The following is a 16,728-nucleotide window of genomic DNA, read 5'->3' on the forward strand; positions in this document are numbered from 1 at the left end:
AATATGAAGGAGTTTTACAACTCCCAGACTCCACTAAGTGAAGAACCTAAATCTACGAGCACAAACACACTGGAGATACTGGACACTCAGGCAATCACTGTCCTGAGATGCTTGAGGACGTAACTACTGGAGTAACCCTGTTGTGGAAGTAATTACTGACCTTCTGCCGGTCAAGAGAGACAATCCAGGACGCCCCGTCATCCCGATCTCCATCGACATGGTGGACTTCCTAGAAGCACTCTGTAACTTTGGCTCCAGCGTCAACATTATGCTCAGGGTACTCTATGAAAAATTCTTTACACATCCTTTCCTAGAGACAACCATGTGTTTGCAGCTTGCAGATCAGACACTAAGTTTCCCTAAGGGAATATTGAAGAACCTCTGCGTCCGAGTTGGTACCTTATATGCCTTAGCAGACTTTGTGGTGATAGAGACCGGTAATGATGAGAGAGCACCTATCATCCTAGGGAGGTCATTCCTGAACACCTCGGGAGCTGTCATCTACACTAGTGCTGCCAAGATCAGTTTCTACATCAAAGGGAGGAATGAGACGTTTTCCTTCAAGAACAAGACTACACAAATCTGAGAGCATTCCCGACATGAACCAAGGAAGAGGACCAACAGGAGGAACAGAACAAGCAAGTGTGGACCGAGTCAGCTAAGATGGTCATTGCAGTTCAAGGAGGTCAAGATCATCGACTTAAGTCACCATTCCTGACCAAAAAAAAAGGACGACCCAAGTATGCCAAGCATCCAGTGTTCCATTAATGGATACAACTTCCAGAAGACGCTTTGCGACACCGGGTCAGGCATCAACATAATGGCCGCAGTCACCTATCAACTCCTGTTCGGAACCATACCCCTAAAACCGACATACATTTAGCTCCAGATGGAAGATTAGACATTCCGAAAGGTTGAAGGTTATTGACATGGGAGAAGACGAGCACGATCCACCCATCATCCTTGGAAGACCATTCCTCAGCACTGTTAAAGCAATCATCTAGATTGGAACCAGAGAAGTCCACATGCACTTCCCCTCTAACAAGGTACGCCGCTATTTTACTGACCTTAATTATATAGTTGAAGACTCTAAGCAGGTCGGGACAAGAAGAAGACGACGCAACCGTAACCAGAGAAGGCAAAATCATCAAGGACGGATGGGCAGACTATGAAGGAGAAGTTGTAAGGTCTGAAGACATACAACTTGAACAGAACTGTCCTGAGGAGATCGTAGCACCGAGTCAGGTGTGGAGAGAGAAGATAGTTATACATGAAGAGGAGGCGCCGCCGGAACCACCGACTACGCCATCCAGCGAATCCCAGGACGAATGAGAAAATGGAGAGTCCCGTTCGGAGGACGTAAAAACACCGAACGCCTTGCCAAAAGGTAAACTTGGTAGTTATCTTTTTCCTTTCAATTATTTAAAATAGTTTGGTTAGTTAATCAGGTTCATATCATCTTGAAAAGAAAATAAAAATGTTGAAAATAGTAAGCCCCATGTGAGTATGCTCATGGCATAAAACCCATAAGTACATTCACTGTGGTGGTGTAAAAATGAAATAAATATATTCCTGTCCTATAAAAATAAAATTATAAAAATAAATTTATGATCCTACTAAAGAGTGTAACATTTATTGAGGAGGCTCAACATGATAAAGGCTAGGTATTTATGCTAACACTTAACCAGTTCCACAAAGCTTTGTTGTCTATTTGAGCTCTACAGAATTCAAGGATCAAAGAAGACTAGCAGACGGAGGACATCCTAATCGCTGACAGAGTGCTGCCGACATTCAAATACACCTCCGCCAGCTGCTAGCTACATTAGAAGAGATTGTGTCAAAATCCAGCTTGGGGGAGAGCACCCCCATTTATCCAGCTAAGTGTTCTACTCACGTTTATATTTTACTCAAATAATAAAAAGATGCATAATCATAAAACCCAAATAAAGATTTTGTGCTTATATATATCTTTGCTTAGTTTGCTAAATAAATAAATAAATAAAGTTTGCTATGAACCCTCATGATAAGCTATCACATGGAAATGATGAATAATTGCTCTGCCATGGCTAGTTCTTAAATTGAAATCTCTCTCAAGTTAGGCATGACTGGTATTAATTAAGATTTGCTCTAAACCTAAACTTGTGGGGAGAGTACTTGATCTAAAGTCTAAGTCTTTAACGGATACGATATGGGAAGGTTGAGCTGCTGTTTATCTGTTCCTAGAGAAGCTAGAATTCTGGAGAATTTTATCTTTGAAAATCTTTAAAATGTTGCATGATGAGTTCCTATATGATGAGAGTTTAAATTCCTACCACAGCCATATATACATGCTTGCTAAACTTTGAGCCACACATTTACTTTTTACTGCTTATGAGCATTGAGTGTGGTGAAGCTGTGTAGACCCTTAGGAGCTTGTCATGTGGTTAAGTCAAGATTCACTTGCACGTTCACTCACACATGCTGCTTCTACTCTCGTAGTACGCATCCACATATATCCACCCATTTCCATCTTCAGAACCACCCAAAAATATTCTACTCCTAATCTGGGAGAGAATAGCCAAAAACATTTCTGTTTTCCCCTGTGAAATAAATGCTCAAGTTATCTTGTTACTACCACTTGCTATATTATCTCATGAGATGAGTGCTCTAAAAAAAAGAAGAGAGAGAGAAAAAAAGTGAATACGAGGAAATAAAAAGAGGCAAGTGCCCGGAACCTCGAAAGAAAAGAAAAAGTGAGACGAGAGGTAAAAATGGACAAGTGTCCGACAGTAGAATTAGGGGTACAAGTTACCCACCTGAGAGAAAAGAAAAAAAAGAGAGAAAATATAGAGCATCTCATTCTCCTCAAAAAGTTTCAAAAGAGCAAGAAAGGTGTGTATCCCCTCAAAAGAGCACAAGTAGAATTAGACTTTCACTATTGTTATCACCATCATCACCATACACCATTCATTCGCCACACATGCATATCTTGATTTGACTTATTGACTTGTTCTTCTGGATCCATGGTTTGACTATGCAATAAATGTCTTGTAAGTATGTATTAGCTGTCTCCCACCTATGAGCTCCAGATATCAAAACCTTATTAGAGTAGGGTGAGAGAGAAGGCAATGACACTATGCCTTATACCACAAATACCACATACTTTGAGAGAAGGCATATACCATCACTGCCTTGGTAAGGATCCAGAAATACCACAAAAGAGAGACTAGAGAGAGTCATACAAGGAATCTCTGAGTTTTATTTGAAAATCTGCAAAAACTCCAGAGCTATAGTTAATCGAAGAACAAGAGACATGACGCTTGACTAGACCGTTCTATCTTTTAACTGCTCAAGACACAAGTGACGGTTGCAATCCCCATGGTGGAAGGTACAATGGGTAAGTTTAAATCTTAATAGTTTACCCTAACCTAGAGATGAGATCTTATTTGAACGCATGTGTATCTTTAAGGCATAAAACCACTGCAGAAACTCTTGAGTTCATCTTTGCTCAGGGACGAGCAAATGTTAAGCTTGGGGGAGCTTGTTGACGGTCCTTAATGCTCACATTTAACCATCAACTAATCATAGAAAAGGATCCAAATGCAACCAACACCTAGACTTAGGGTTTTATCTGACAGAATTCCACAAGTTTTGGTGTTTGTCTATTTCTGCAGGGGGTTATCAGGAAATACAGAAGAAAGGCCCACACGTCGGGTTTACATAGAGATATTAACGTGCCGCGCAATTTTCTATCATCTAGAAGACTCCAGAAGCCACGGGACCGAAGCGGAGGCCGAGAGGACACAGGGACAGGGCGCCCGACCTCCTTTCCTGGGCACCCGCCCTCAGCCAGAGTCCAATCAGGACTCTCTTTCGGGATATTGCTCCACCGACCTAAAGGATCAACAATAACCGTTCAATCAATGTCGGTTTGATCCGACGACCCAGATTCACTTGAAGGGACTATAAAACCAGACCCCCCTGGCCCCTGGAGATCATACCTCTTCTACAGAACCAAAGCTAGGGTTTCAATTCTTCATCCAAGTAGAGAGGATCCCTCTAGTTCTTCTAGTTCTACCTCTAGTTCATCTAGATCTAGTTCTAGTTCATCTAGTTCTAGTTCTAGTTCCTCTAGTTCTAGTTCTAGTTAGTTCTAGTTGTAATCTAGAAAATAGGGAGAGAGAAGAGGAGAGCGGAGGAGGAGCCGGATCTGTCGGATCTTCCTCAACATTGTACTTTTGCAGCAACTGGTTCGTTCTTCATCGTTCTCCAGGTTCTTCAACTCATAACTCCTGAGTTCTCTAATTACTTTTATTTACATTCAAGTTATTTATTGGATTCCCGCTTGCATCAAGTGCTCTAATCTTTGAAACATTAGAGTAGTAATTAATAGATTAGACGTGGTGTTTAGTCTTGCAATTACCTGGAATTACACCCAATCCTGCGGATTGTTGTGGTAGCCTTAGGGTAGTGACAGCCCTAACGGTCGACGTATTCCACCACGTTCGGATCGGTGTTTGTAGGACCGTAGTCAGACCTTCCTAGCCCCCTTCTCATCTCTTTCTGTGGTTAGTGCTCTGATGTCCCGATATAGATAATCTTGAAGTAATTCTTGATTCTTAGATCAACTAGAGAACTCTCAGGAAACTTCCTCTCTTCCCACCAAAAATAATTATATAGTTATCCTTGGGCGATCTTGGATCTTAATTAGTACACTCACGTTCTCTGTGGAAAATCGATACTCTGGAATACTCCCGGGTGAAAGCTACATCGGTATCCCTGCGCTTGCGGATTTTTCTGTTTGCGTTTAAAATACCCAACAGTGGGAAACCACACAAGGATGCAAACACACACCTTCAGAACTTTCTGGAAGTGTGTAGCACCATCACTATCAAAGGAGTCACAACGGGAGCCATCCACTGTCGCTTATTCCCATTCTCTGTGCTTTGGAAAGCAAAGCAATGGTTCTACACTCTCCATGATGATGTTGACACATGGAGCAAGTGTGCTACAACATTCCTCAACAAGTTCTTCCCAATGAGCAAAACATCAGCTCTGTGGGCAAGAATTTCCAGCTTCTGTCAAAAGGCAGAAGAGACCATTCCCAAAGCATGGGAACGTCTCTAGGAGTACATTTAGGAATGTCCTCATCATGGAATCAAGGAATGGCTGTTGATCCAAGGTTTCTATCATGGGCTAACACCATACGCTCGTAGTCACCTTTATGCTGCTGCAATAGGATCATTCACATCCCTCAATGTCGCACAAGCAAAGAAGATCATTAAGAAAATTGTGACAAATCAAGAGTGGAATGATGAACGTCCTAAACCCAAGAAAAGCCGTCTCTTAGAAGATGGAACTCTTGACGAAGAAGATGGAAGAAACATTCACAGGTCCTATCCACATTCGACAATGGGCAACCACGACAAAGCGGACCGACTCCACACTTCCAAGGGCAAGGTAATTTTCAAAAATCTAGGTCTTGTTGTTAATCAAGCTAAAATTATTCAAGGCATAAATAAAAGGTTGTTAGATAATGACAAGACTCTTGAATTATTAACTTCTAAAATGGACTCTCTAGCTTCTGCTGTTAAGGATCAATAGAACTTTGACAAGGTCTTAGAGTCCTGGATGACTCAAATTGCTGCTTTTGTTAATTCTTGTTATTCCTCAAATGCGCTGACCACGAGAGGGGGTAAGACCACTCGTGATCCACCATATCCTAACATGACAAGGAAACCGGCAAGGAAGGACAAGCAGGATGAAGAAGACAAGGTAGAAGAAGTAGAGTTTCATCAACACAATAAAGTACCAAGTTCAATGGGAAAGTGGCACCACATGAGTTCTACGACACAAACCTACTGATGCCATTCCCTAGGACGAGGACTCAAAAGACCGATGAATAATTCGACAAATTTGTTGAGGTAACTCGACAACTATATGTCTATATCCCGTTACTTGATGCAATGCAGGTTCCAACCTACGCCAAGTACCTGAGAGACATCCTCAGCAACAAGAAGCCGCTGCCTAAAACTGAGGTAATTAAACTAACTGAAGAATGCAGCGAAGTCATCTTGAATAAATTTCCAAAGAAGAAGAAGGACCCCGGGTGCCCCACAATTGATTGCACCATCAGGACACAACACTTTGAGCATGCACTGTGCGACTTGGGACCAAATGTCAATGTCATGCCAAAGGTAATTTTTGACAAGTTAAATCATACTACCTTGTCCCCTACATCAATATATTTGCAGCTAGCAGATCAGTCGATTCGCCATCCAGCGGGAGTAGCTGAGAACATCCCTGTCAAGATACACGATTTCCTTGTTCCTATGGATTTCGTAGTTCTTGTCATGGAAGTTGACAAGAAGGTCCCCCTCATACTTGGGAGACCATTCCTCAGCACTGCCAAGGCACATATTAATGTTGGAGCTTGTGGGGGTATAAACCCCTATACCCTTACGGCTAGACTTGGGCCAGGAGGCTTGGCCCATTACGAGACAAGCTCAAGGTTCGATCCGACAGCTTGGAGTTTCGCGCAAGGAAACAAGACGTGGAGATCAACCAGGATTCTAGTCGGTTAGAATAGGAATTGATATCGAACTATCTATGGCAATTGTAACTGACTAGGATTAGTTTCCAGATCTGTAACCCTGCCCTCCGGACTATATAAGGAGAGGCAAGGGACCCCCCTAGGACATCATATTCTCTCAACACAAATCAATACAACCAGACGCAGGACGTAGGTATTACGCCAACTCGGCGGCCGAACCTGGATAAAAAGCTTGTCCGTGTCTTGCGTCACCATCGAGTTCGTAGTTTGCGCACCGTCTACCGATAAACTACTACCGTGGGTATACCCCAAGGTAGACTGCCGACCAGCTTTCGTCGACAGTGGCGCGCCATGTAGGGGGTGTGCGTGCAACTTCTCCGACGAACAAGATGGTCACGATCCCAGCTTCCGCGACCGTGCCTGAAGGCCTCACGTTCACCGTCGGCCAGATCACGTGGACGACGCTCAGCGGCGGCCTCACGACCACGGTTTCGAAAGAAACTCAGATCCAATCTGAGAACACGTCGTCTCCGACCACTCGCGTGACGGCACCGAGCGCCCGACTACCGTTCCCGCTCTACAAGGGAAAGAAGATCGACTGCTCGGATCTCCTCCAAGCGCTCGATCACGCTGATTCCAAGCTACTTGAAGCCTCCCAACTAGTGGACGGAATCTTGCGCCAGCCTGATCAAGCTGCTCCAACGGATTTTTTCAAATCCCGTCGGCCAACTCGTGTCATTACACACGAACGGCTGGGAACGTCTCTGACGATAACATCAACTCCCTCAGGACGGTCTGTCCAGCTCAAGAAGGGAGACTATCCTTGCGGTCTGAACAACTCGGCCTCTCTCTACTCACGGCACATCCAATCCGTTTTCAGCGAAGCGGGTTGGTCCCTAAAAAGAAACGGTCATCACTGCGTCAACATGGTGACAGTCCGAGAACTACAGGACGGCCAGGCTTCTAGCACCAACTCGAGCACCGGCTCCGTCCCCACCGAAGTTATAAACACCGAAGACGAGGACTACGACCTGGATTTGCCTTCACACCCTCCGGGTTTCCCTCGTTTCCCGGTATTTCCCCCCCGGCGAGGAGATATTGTCTTCAATGTCAGCGCCGACGAACCGGTTGTTGATGGAGAAACAGATGAGCAGAGGCAACTCCGCGAGCAGCGCAACGCCGATCGCGCCCGACGACGCGCAGACGAGCAACAACAACAAATTCCACCGCATAATCTTAACGACGCTTTCGACATGGTCGGGGATCAGCCAGTCTACAAAACGCCAAGCGCCAACGTGGCTATCGCCATGGCCAATCTAGATCGGCTCCCTGATACCCCCGAGTTCCAGGGAGTCCGGACCAGCATCCGAGCACACCTGATCGCCGCAATGGGACAGACAGCCACTCTGCTCAAGAGAGTCCGGGACGTCTCTTACACGGAAGCCACCTCCGATCAGACTAATCGTAGCCGGACCTCACCACCTCCCAGCAGGCATCACCGCAGCCGCTCTCCCGACAACAGTCGAAAAGATTCACGGCGTGACGATGGTGGTCGGGACACTGACGGTCACCGCGAGCAGAACCGCAGACGCGGTCAAGAAGTAAACCAGCACAGGGATCTCCGGCACTACATCCCTCCCAAAGATGCTCGGGACCGCATTAACAGGCGCGCCACAGAGAGAGCAGTCCACGAAAACCTGCGCCGTATCGAGTACGACGCAACGCACGGCCCCCCGGGCCTAAGACAGTTCTCCTCACACCTCCGCCAGGTCGTGTGGCCCCGCAATTTCAAGCTCGAAAAACTTAAGAAATACGACGGCAAGGTAAATCCAGAGAACTGGATCACTCTCTATGAAATCGCCGTCCGATCAGCAGCGGGAGATGAGCACGTCATGGCCAACTACTTCCCCGTAGTCCTCGACCAGGCCGGTCATCAGTGGCTTCTTGGCTTGCCCGAGGACTCCTTCGACTCTTGAGAAGAGCTACGCCAGGCTTTCATCGACAACTTCATCGCCACATGCGAGCAGCCTGGAAACAAATATGACCTCGAAAGGATAAGGGACAGGAAGAACGAACCTCTGCGCGACTACATCCGACGATTCTCGGATATGCGCCTTAAGATCCCGAAGATCTCCCACGACGAGGCCATCTCTGCCTTCATCAAGGGCCTGCGTTTCCACGAAGCGCTGAGGAGCAAGCTGTTGCGTAAACGGCCAACAACCGTGGCGGAGCTCCTCGCCACGGCCAAAAATTACGCCGATGCCGACGTCGCTGAAAAACTAATCCGAGACGATGCAAGAGGTCCCGACCAGCCTCCCCGGTGTGATGACGGTCGTGGTCGCTATGACAACAGGAACCACCGCCGCCCCGACAACCGCGATCACAGAGAAGGTTGGGATCGGCGGCGCGACAACCGCGACGATTTCAGAGGAAAGCGCCCCCGCGACTACGACAACGAAGTAAATACGGTCAAGCGTCCCAACGGGCGGCGGGACTACCAAGAAGACTACAACAAAACGTTGAAGGGACCGTGCCAATTACATCCAAAGTCTAATCATACCATGGAAGAGTGCCGCGTCCTCAAAAGCATCTATACACGGCGAGCCGCCCAAGACGACTCCGCCAAGAAAAACGGCAAACGAGACGGGCACGGCCACGAAGATGAGGATGAGGACCAGGATAGGGACCCCCGACACCAATACGTCAACCCCAGTGACGTGGTCCACTCCATCTTTGGGGGCAAGGTCTCCATCGAATCTAAGCGAGAAAGAAAGCTGTTAAAGAGAGCCTGCCTCAACATAGACAGCACGGACGGGCTGATTGCAGACCCAAAATTTCCCCCGTCAACTCCACTGACGTGGTCCACTCCATCTTCGGGGGCAAGGTCTCCATCGAATCTAAGCGAGAAAGAAAGCTGTTAAAGAGAGCCTGCCTCAACATAGACAGCACGGACAGGCTGATTGCAGACCCAAAACATAGACAGCGACGAGTGAGCTCGAGACGATGCTCCTCCTGGGCGTTCATCTCGGCCACTTTCTCCCCGACTTCCGACCGCAGCCGGTCCACCTCCGCCAACAGGGCCTTGTTCTCGGCCACGACGCCTTCTATCTGGTCAAAGCACCGTTTCCGGTACTTCGCCGTTTTCATTGCGCCCTACAAAACAAACATATGACGACCAAGCAAGACAACGCACAGAATGTACAGCAGTACAAAGAGTCGCTTACCTTGACTTCGTCGACGAGGCGTTTCGCTGCACGCTCCACCCTGGCGGCCTCCTCGGTCTCGGCGAGCTCCTCATGACCGATAAAGTGATCCCCGCGTTGGCGCCACACATACACGTGTTGGCGGCCATCACGGGGACGACCCTCAATCTCCTCCACCTCGTCGTCGGAGGCCGCCCGGGTCTCCTCCTCCCGCGCTGCGTTGCCCCCGGTAGTGGTCGCAGGCATTACTGGCCCCCGGACCAGACCTGGGGAGCCTGCAGTCGAAGCGGCTCCTGCTCGGGGCGGTGTGGGGACTTCACTCTCCCCGGCGGGAGGAGGGGTCGGGGCTCTGCCTTCCCCTTCCGTGGCCCTAGCTGGGGGAGGCGTCCCTGTAGCCTCCCCAACCCTGGTCGGGCTGCCCGTCGTAGTCGGTGCCGCGGCCAGGAGCTCCTCGGTGGTCCCAGGGACGGCTGCAGCCCTAGGCTGCTCTGTGGTCTGCGGGGCCGCGTCTTTAGCAGCGCAAACTGGCTCACTCGTCCCTTGGCCAGTGGCATGGCCAGGGTTGACATCCGACGCCGCGCTAAAAAAAACTGCAATAAAAAAAAACAAAATCGCTGAAATACGTAAGTCGAACACTTACAGGTCTGAGCGACGGTGGGTCGCGGTGAACCTCCTCCTCGTCTGGCCAGTCGGCACCTGTGCCCCCAACTCCGCAGTACGAGGCGCAGGTGGGTCGCCGGCCACACGATCAGCAGTGGTCGCCCCGCTGTCCGGACGGCTAGGAGGCCTCCGGACCAATGACGGTACGGCCTCCTCCTCCTCCTCGTCGTCGTCGTCGATCCGAACGAACCGACGCCGCTTTGGTGCTCGGCTGCTCTCTGCCGGCAGTGTCGGCGCCGGCGACGGATCCGCAGGCATTGGCCTTTTACCTGCCACCCTTTCCTCGGTGGTCGGGACGGGGCGGGCTTGTTCCTCCTCACTGCTGGTGTAATGAGTACACCGAGCAGCGTCCTCCTCTGGCGGGACTTCTCCCGCAGGATTCTCCATCCCCGGTGCCAGTGATACATAAACTGTGCACCGGTCGACATCGCCGATCTGCAAAAGCAACAAAGATGAGTCAGCTGCAGACAATATACGAATACTAAAACAAAATAATCTGCAACATACCTTTGGTGCTGGTCGTCCTAACTTGAAGGCTTGCACCCGATCACTGCCACGGATGAAGCCTCCGTCCGCGAAGTTGAACAGCTCATTCAACAGCTGCTGTACCTCCGCCTTCTCCAAGATCTCCGGTCGCATCCTGGTCGGGTCCACACTTCCGGCATACTCGTACGCCGAGTGCACCCTCTTCTGGCAGGGCATCACCCGACGACAAATGAAGTTGCCGACCACTCCAAGCCCGTCCAGGCGCGACCAGTCGATCAGCTTCATGAGATCCGCCACTTGACCGTCGAACTCCGGGCGGTCGGTCCAGCTCACCCTCTTCTCAGGAATGTATCCCACATCGCAGAACGTGGAGCTGCCCGGTTCCTCCCTGATGTAGAACCACTTCCTATACCATTCGGTCAAGGAAGTATTCCATGGACAGTGCAGGTAGCGGTTCTTCATTCCATCACGAAGGTTGAGGTATACTCCACCTGCAACCTTGGAGCCTCCAACCGCTCCCTTCTTCCTCAAGCAGAAAAGATAAAGAAAAAGATCGAAGTGCGGCTCTATACCAACATAGGCCTCGCACAGATGGATAAAAGTGGAGATAAGGAGAATTGAGTTCGGGTGCAGATTGCAAATCCCGATCTCATAATACAAAAGAAGACCTTGAAGAAAAGGATGAACAGGAACCCCAAAGCCCCTCTTAATGAAATCTTCGAACACGACAATCTCACCGGCACGAGGGTCGGGGAAGCTCTCCCCTTCCGGTGCTCTCCAGCCGCCGAGCTCCGAGCTATGCAGGAGTCCCATCTCGACGAGGTCACCAAGGGACTTGGTGGTGCTACGGGACTTCTTCCACTCCTTGGCCATGAGTTCGGCCCTCTTCTTGGAGTCGCTCTTCGCCATTGGAGGTGAGGAAGTGGACTTGGGTTACGAAGATGAAGGTGATTGAAGGAGGCAAAAGAGGAAGGCCTGATGGCAATGGCAGGGTAAGCAGTACAGGCGGAACTGTCCAGCTCTTATAACCCGCAGCTCCACCCCTCCCACTTCCTGTATTCTCGGGAAGTGGGCGGGCCATGCGGCGGATGCGGCGTTTCGGTTTTCAATGATTATAGACAATTAATGCGGCGGAGTTTTCGTACCAATTGATGGTTTCCTTTTTTCAAACCACGCAAAGGGCGGCTGCACAGTTGCCAAGCGCAACTTTTCATGCATCCATCTCACACACCATCAGAAGGTCTCGTCACGTCAACTTTAACTGGAAAGATTTTTTCAAAAACAAGAAGACAAATATGGCAGAGAGTCAACAATCCAGGGACTGTACCGACCACCGAGCAGTTGATGCTCGGGGACTGGTCGACCAGTCTATCAACTCGGATGCCAAGGACTGCACCGACCACCGAGCAGTTGACGCTCGGGGACTGGTCGCCCAGTCTATCAACTCGGACGCCAAGGACCGTCCCGACCACCGAGCACTTGATGCTCGGGGACTGGTCGCCCAGTCTATCAACTCCGAACTTTAATATATCGCACCGACCACTGAGCGCTCGATGCTTGGGGACTGGTCGTCAAACAATTGTACACCCGGGGACTGGTCGATTAGTCTATTCAATTGCTGATGAACTAGTAAATTCAATTTTAATTTTTTAGACCTTGCTACAAGGCTCATACTTCGCCTTCCAGCAAGCTCGGGGACTACATCGGTACGATACATCTGGCGATGCATCTCAGTTTCTGAATTTCTTTGAGGACTTTTCTTTTGACCCTGGCACCACGTGCCTACGTCACCTACTACCAGGCTTGAGGACTAAGTGGGCACACTTCACCTTGCGGTGAATATGCTTGCTTTTTTGAAGTTTATACTTTTCTTAAAAGTAAAGTGGGCACACTTCACCAGGAAAGAAATCTTTTTTAATTTAGAGCACCATGCATTCTTCGAACAATCAGCTTCTTTGATGTCAATATTGATCAACTATCTTTTGAGTTGGTCAAAGTACCGTTGCAACTGTTTGGGCGACTCTTTTGTTTACTGAAGACGTCAAGCCTCACTGATCGAAGAAGCTCAAGACGACGTGTTACATCACAATACATGGTGCTCGGGGACTAGCTGTGGGGGTATAAACCCCTATACCCTTACAGCTAGACTTGGGCCAGGAGGCTTGGCCCATTATGAGACAAGCTCAAGGTTCGATCCGATAGCTTGGAGTTTCGCGCAAGGAAACAAGACGTGGAGATCAAGCAGGATTCTAGTCGGTTAGAATAGGAATTGATATCGAACTATCTATGGCAATTGTAACCGACTAGGATTAGTTTCCAGATCTGTAACCCTGCCCTCCGGACTATATAAGGAGAGGCAAGGGACCCCCCTAGGACATCATATTCTCTCAACACAAATCAATACAACCAGACGCAGGACGTAGGTATTACGCCAACTCGGTGGCCGAACCTGGATAAAAAGCTTGTCCGTGTCTTGCGTCACCATCGAGTTCGTAGTTTGCGCACCGTCTACCGATAAACTACTACCGTGGGTATACCCCAAGGTAGACTGCCGACCAGCTTTCGTCGACAGAGCTGGAGAAATTCAATTCACTATCAATGGGGCCCAAGAGAAATTCAACTTCAAGCCAAAAGTTGAGCAGTGCTCAATGATCTTGGCTACAGAACTGGCTACAATTATTGCCCTAACGCACACCAAAAAGAAGGCTAAATCAAAACCACGGGCAAAAGCCAAGCAAATATGGAAGAGAAAAATAGTGCCTCCGCCCAAGAAGGCCTCTACAGCACCTCAGGGAGGTCTTGATGAAAGGACCTGAGGCAACTGCTCTTCCATCCAGGTAAGTCAAACCAAGGTGAGTTTTCAAACTTTTAAAATTTAGCATTTATTTTCAGCATTTATTTCTTAGTTTTTCTTAATTCAAAACATTTTTCTGTCGACCACAGTTGTGCATAATAAAACCTAAAATCAACCTCTGCTTAACATGCAGAGCAAATGGACACCAGGTGGGGCCCAAGGCCAGGTCGGCCGACCTACCCTTGGTGGGTCCACCTACTCAATTTTGCTCCATCATCACACAATCCCATGCTCATGTCTGTGCCAAAGTGAAAACTAAATTTCATGACATGAATTGCTTCACATGCCTACTAGAGAATCAAGATGAAGCTAGCTTGGTAACTTTTGTGACGTTAAGCAAAGAAGTTTTACAGCATAATGCTTTTTTTCTCTGTTTGAGTACCACCAGAGCCTAGGGGAGGCCAAATCACGGTCGGCCGACCATGATATTGGGCCCACCTCCCTCCAGCTCCTGGTATTTGTGATCTTATGGCTCTAGGATGAGTGTTGCAAGAATGTAAGATAGGTGGTTGTCGACTTGCATTCCTAGGAATTAGTGGCTCTCCCTCACCTGCTTGCTTAGGAAAATAGAATTAACAAATTGGCTATAAGTGATCCAAGATACTAGAGGAACATTTTCATGACAATCCTTCTCCCTAACATCACTTATGCCCCAATCCACCATTCATTTTGGCTAAGCAAGCTTATTTAGCACTAAGCTAATCATAAAAGGATGAGAAGGATTCTCCTGTGAGAACTCATGACACAAAATGCCACCAACTCCTAGTCTTGTCTTGCCCCCTCTCTTTTGCTTTCTTTCCTTTCATCACTTCATCCAAGAAAGGGAGATGCCATGCACCATCATCCAAAGCAAAATAGGGGCATGTTATGCATGCACCCAACATGGAATGACCTCCACTCACTCTCATCTTTGACACAAAGCAAAGGGCGAGGAAAGGTGGGTCGGCCGACCCATGAAGGAGGGCACCCTCACATGCATTGTGATCCACCTCTCATAGTATTGCTCCTAGTGGGTTCACTTTTTGAAATTGTGGAGAGAGGCCGGTTGACCGACCACGCTCTGGTGCACCCAGCATAGCCATTTGCTCGCAATGCATTCCAGAAGGTAGGTGCCACGACCACGCAGTAAAAATGTCCAGAGGGGCAGGTCGACCGACCTTCATAATTCCACACCAGCACTTCTCCTTACTCCCTCCTTCATCCAAACACACTCACACTCTTGTGCACTCAACCAACTAGTAAGAAACCCATTCTCCTCTCCATTTCTTAACCATCCTTTTCTCCAAAACAAAAATCCAAAAATATTTTCTTTTTATCCTTACCATCCAAGAGTTCATCATCATGAAGAAAGTCAGGGGTTGGTGGAAGTCGGTTCTCCATCGAATTTCCCTTAGCTCTAGTTACTCCTCCATGCAAGATGCCCAGAGTCAAGCATCAAGGGAGGAAGTATCATCTCCGCCACCTCAAGTAAATGAAGAAGCCATCCCCGAGAAAATTCAAGATGAGGAAACCGGCATATGGCTCACTCCCGTTGAGATGGAGAAGCTTGAGGAACTCCGCGACCGTGAATTTATTCACACCAAGGTGATATCTCTTGACTTTCTCCGAAGCATAGGCTTAGATGATGAGTTCACATAAGTTTTCGAGAAAATGGGGTGGGATGAATTTTTGAATTTTTCTAATGTAAAAGGAAGTAAAATTCTCACCCTAGAATTTCTAAGCACCCTAAGAATAACAAAATAGAAATTTTATTTTAGAGTGCTTAATAAGTCTGACCTTCTATGGGATGCTTTCTCTACATGTCTTGGTTTTGATATTCCCAACATTAAAATTGAGCATGTCACTAAGCACATGAACAATAAAGAATTTTGGTATGATATCACTGGGGAAAATTATAAGGGATGGCAACCACATACTAGTGACATATGCAATCCTACCTTGCTTTTCTTGCACCAGTGGAAAGGACTCACTTTGTTCCCTCGAGACGACATAAGAATTATTAGGGAAATTGACACTAGAATCCTTTTTGCCATGGTTCATAAAATTCCAATTTCACCAATGGTAGAAATAGCTAAACATTGGTTATGGGCATCATCCCAACCAAGGAGGTGGACCATGAATTTATTTCTGTGGTTACAAAATTTTGTGCACGCCTTAATCTGCTCAATAACTTTGATAAATACATAACTACTCCTAGAGTTGTCTTGCACAAAAGATTTTATATTCAGGGCCAATATCTTATGGGAGGAGCAAATAACACAATGTTTTTAAAAGTTTATAATACCCATGAAACAATTTTGTTGCCCTATGAAGAACTAAAAATATATAGTGGCAACCCATTACTCCCTATGTGCAAAAGACATATGAGGCATGCAGGACCAACCACACGTGCAAGAACACGAGCTGCAGGTGATGATGACAGTGACTATGAGGGAAGTTTTAGTGGGTTGCAAACGCCCCATTCGGGACGCAGGTCTGGTACCCACAGTAGCCGTATGTCTTGTTCTTCTTTGCATGATTCACAGCCCCATGCTCAACGCATTGACATGGACATGCTGACCCAACAAATTGGTGTGCTGCGCATTGGACATGAGGCTATGCAGAACACTACAAATCAAACCTAGCAAGCCCTCCTAGGTCTCCAAGTCCAACACAACATAGGCTGGAATAGGATGTATGCGCACTATCAGAGGCCACTACCACCAAATATTCCATTCATCCCTATGCCACCACAGCAGCAGCAAGACCCATCTTCACAGTATCCTCCACCATATCCTCAGCAACCCTCACATCCTCCACCATATCCATATGACTATCCACCATATCAGTGAGGAGGCATGAGAAGAGACAAGCTTGGGGGAGATCCTCTCCCCCACCAAGGTAAGTATTCTGGCTCTTTTAAATTTATTGCAATTTCAGTATGTTCTATGCTTCATGATATATATATATATATATATATATTTGAATATGATAAAAATCCCAAAAATATGGCC

The sequence above is a fragment of the Sorghum bicolor genome, chromosome 7 (assembly GCF_000003195.3).
Source record: "Sorghum bicolor cultivar BTx623 chromosome 7, Sorghum_bicolor_NCBIv3, whole genome shotgun sequence".
In the NCBI taxonomy this organism is placed as follows: Eukaryota; Viridiplantae; Streptophyta; class Magnoliopsida; order Poales; family Poaceae; genus Sorghum; species Sorghum bicolor.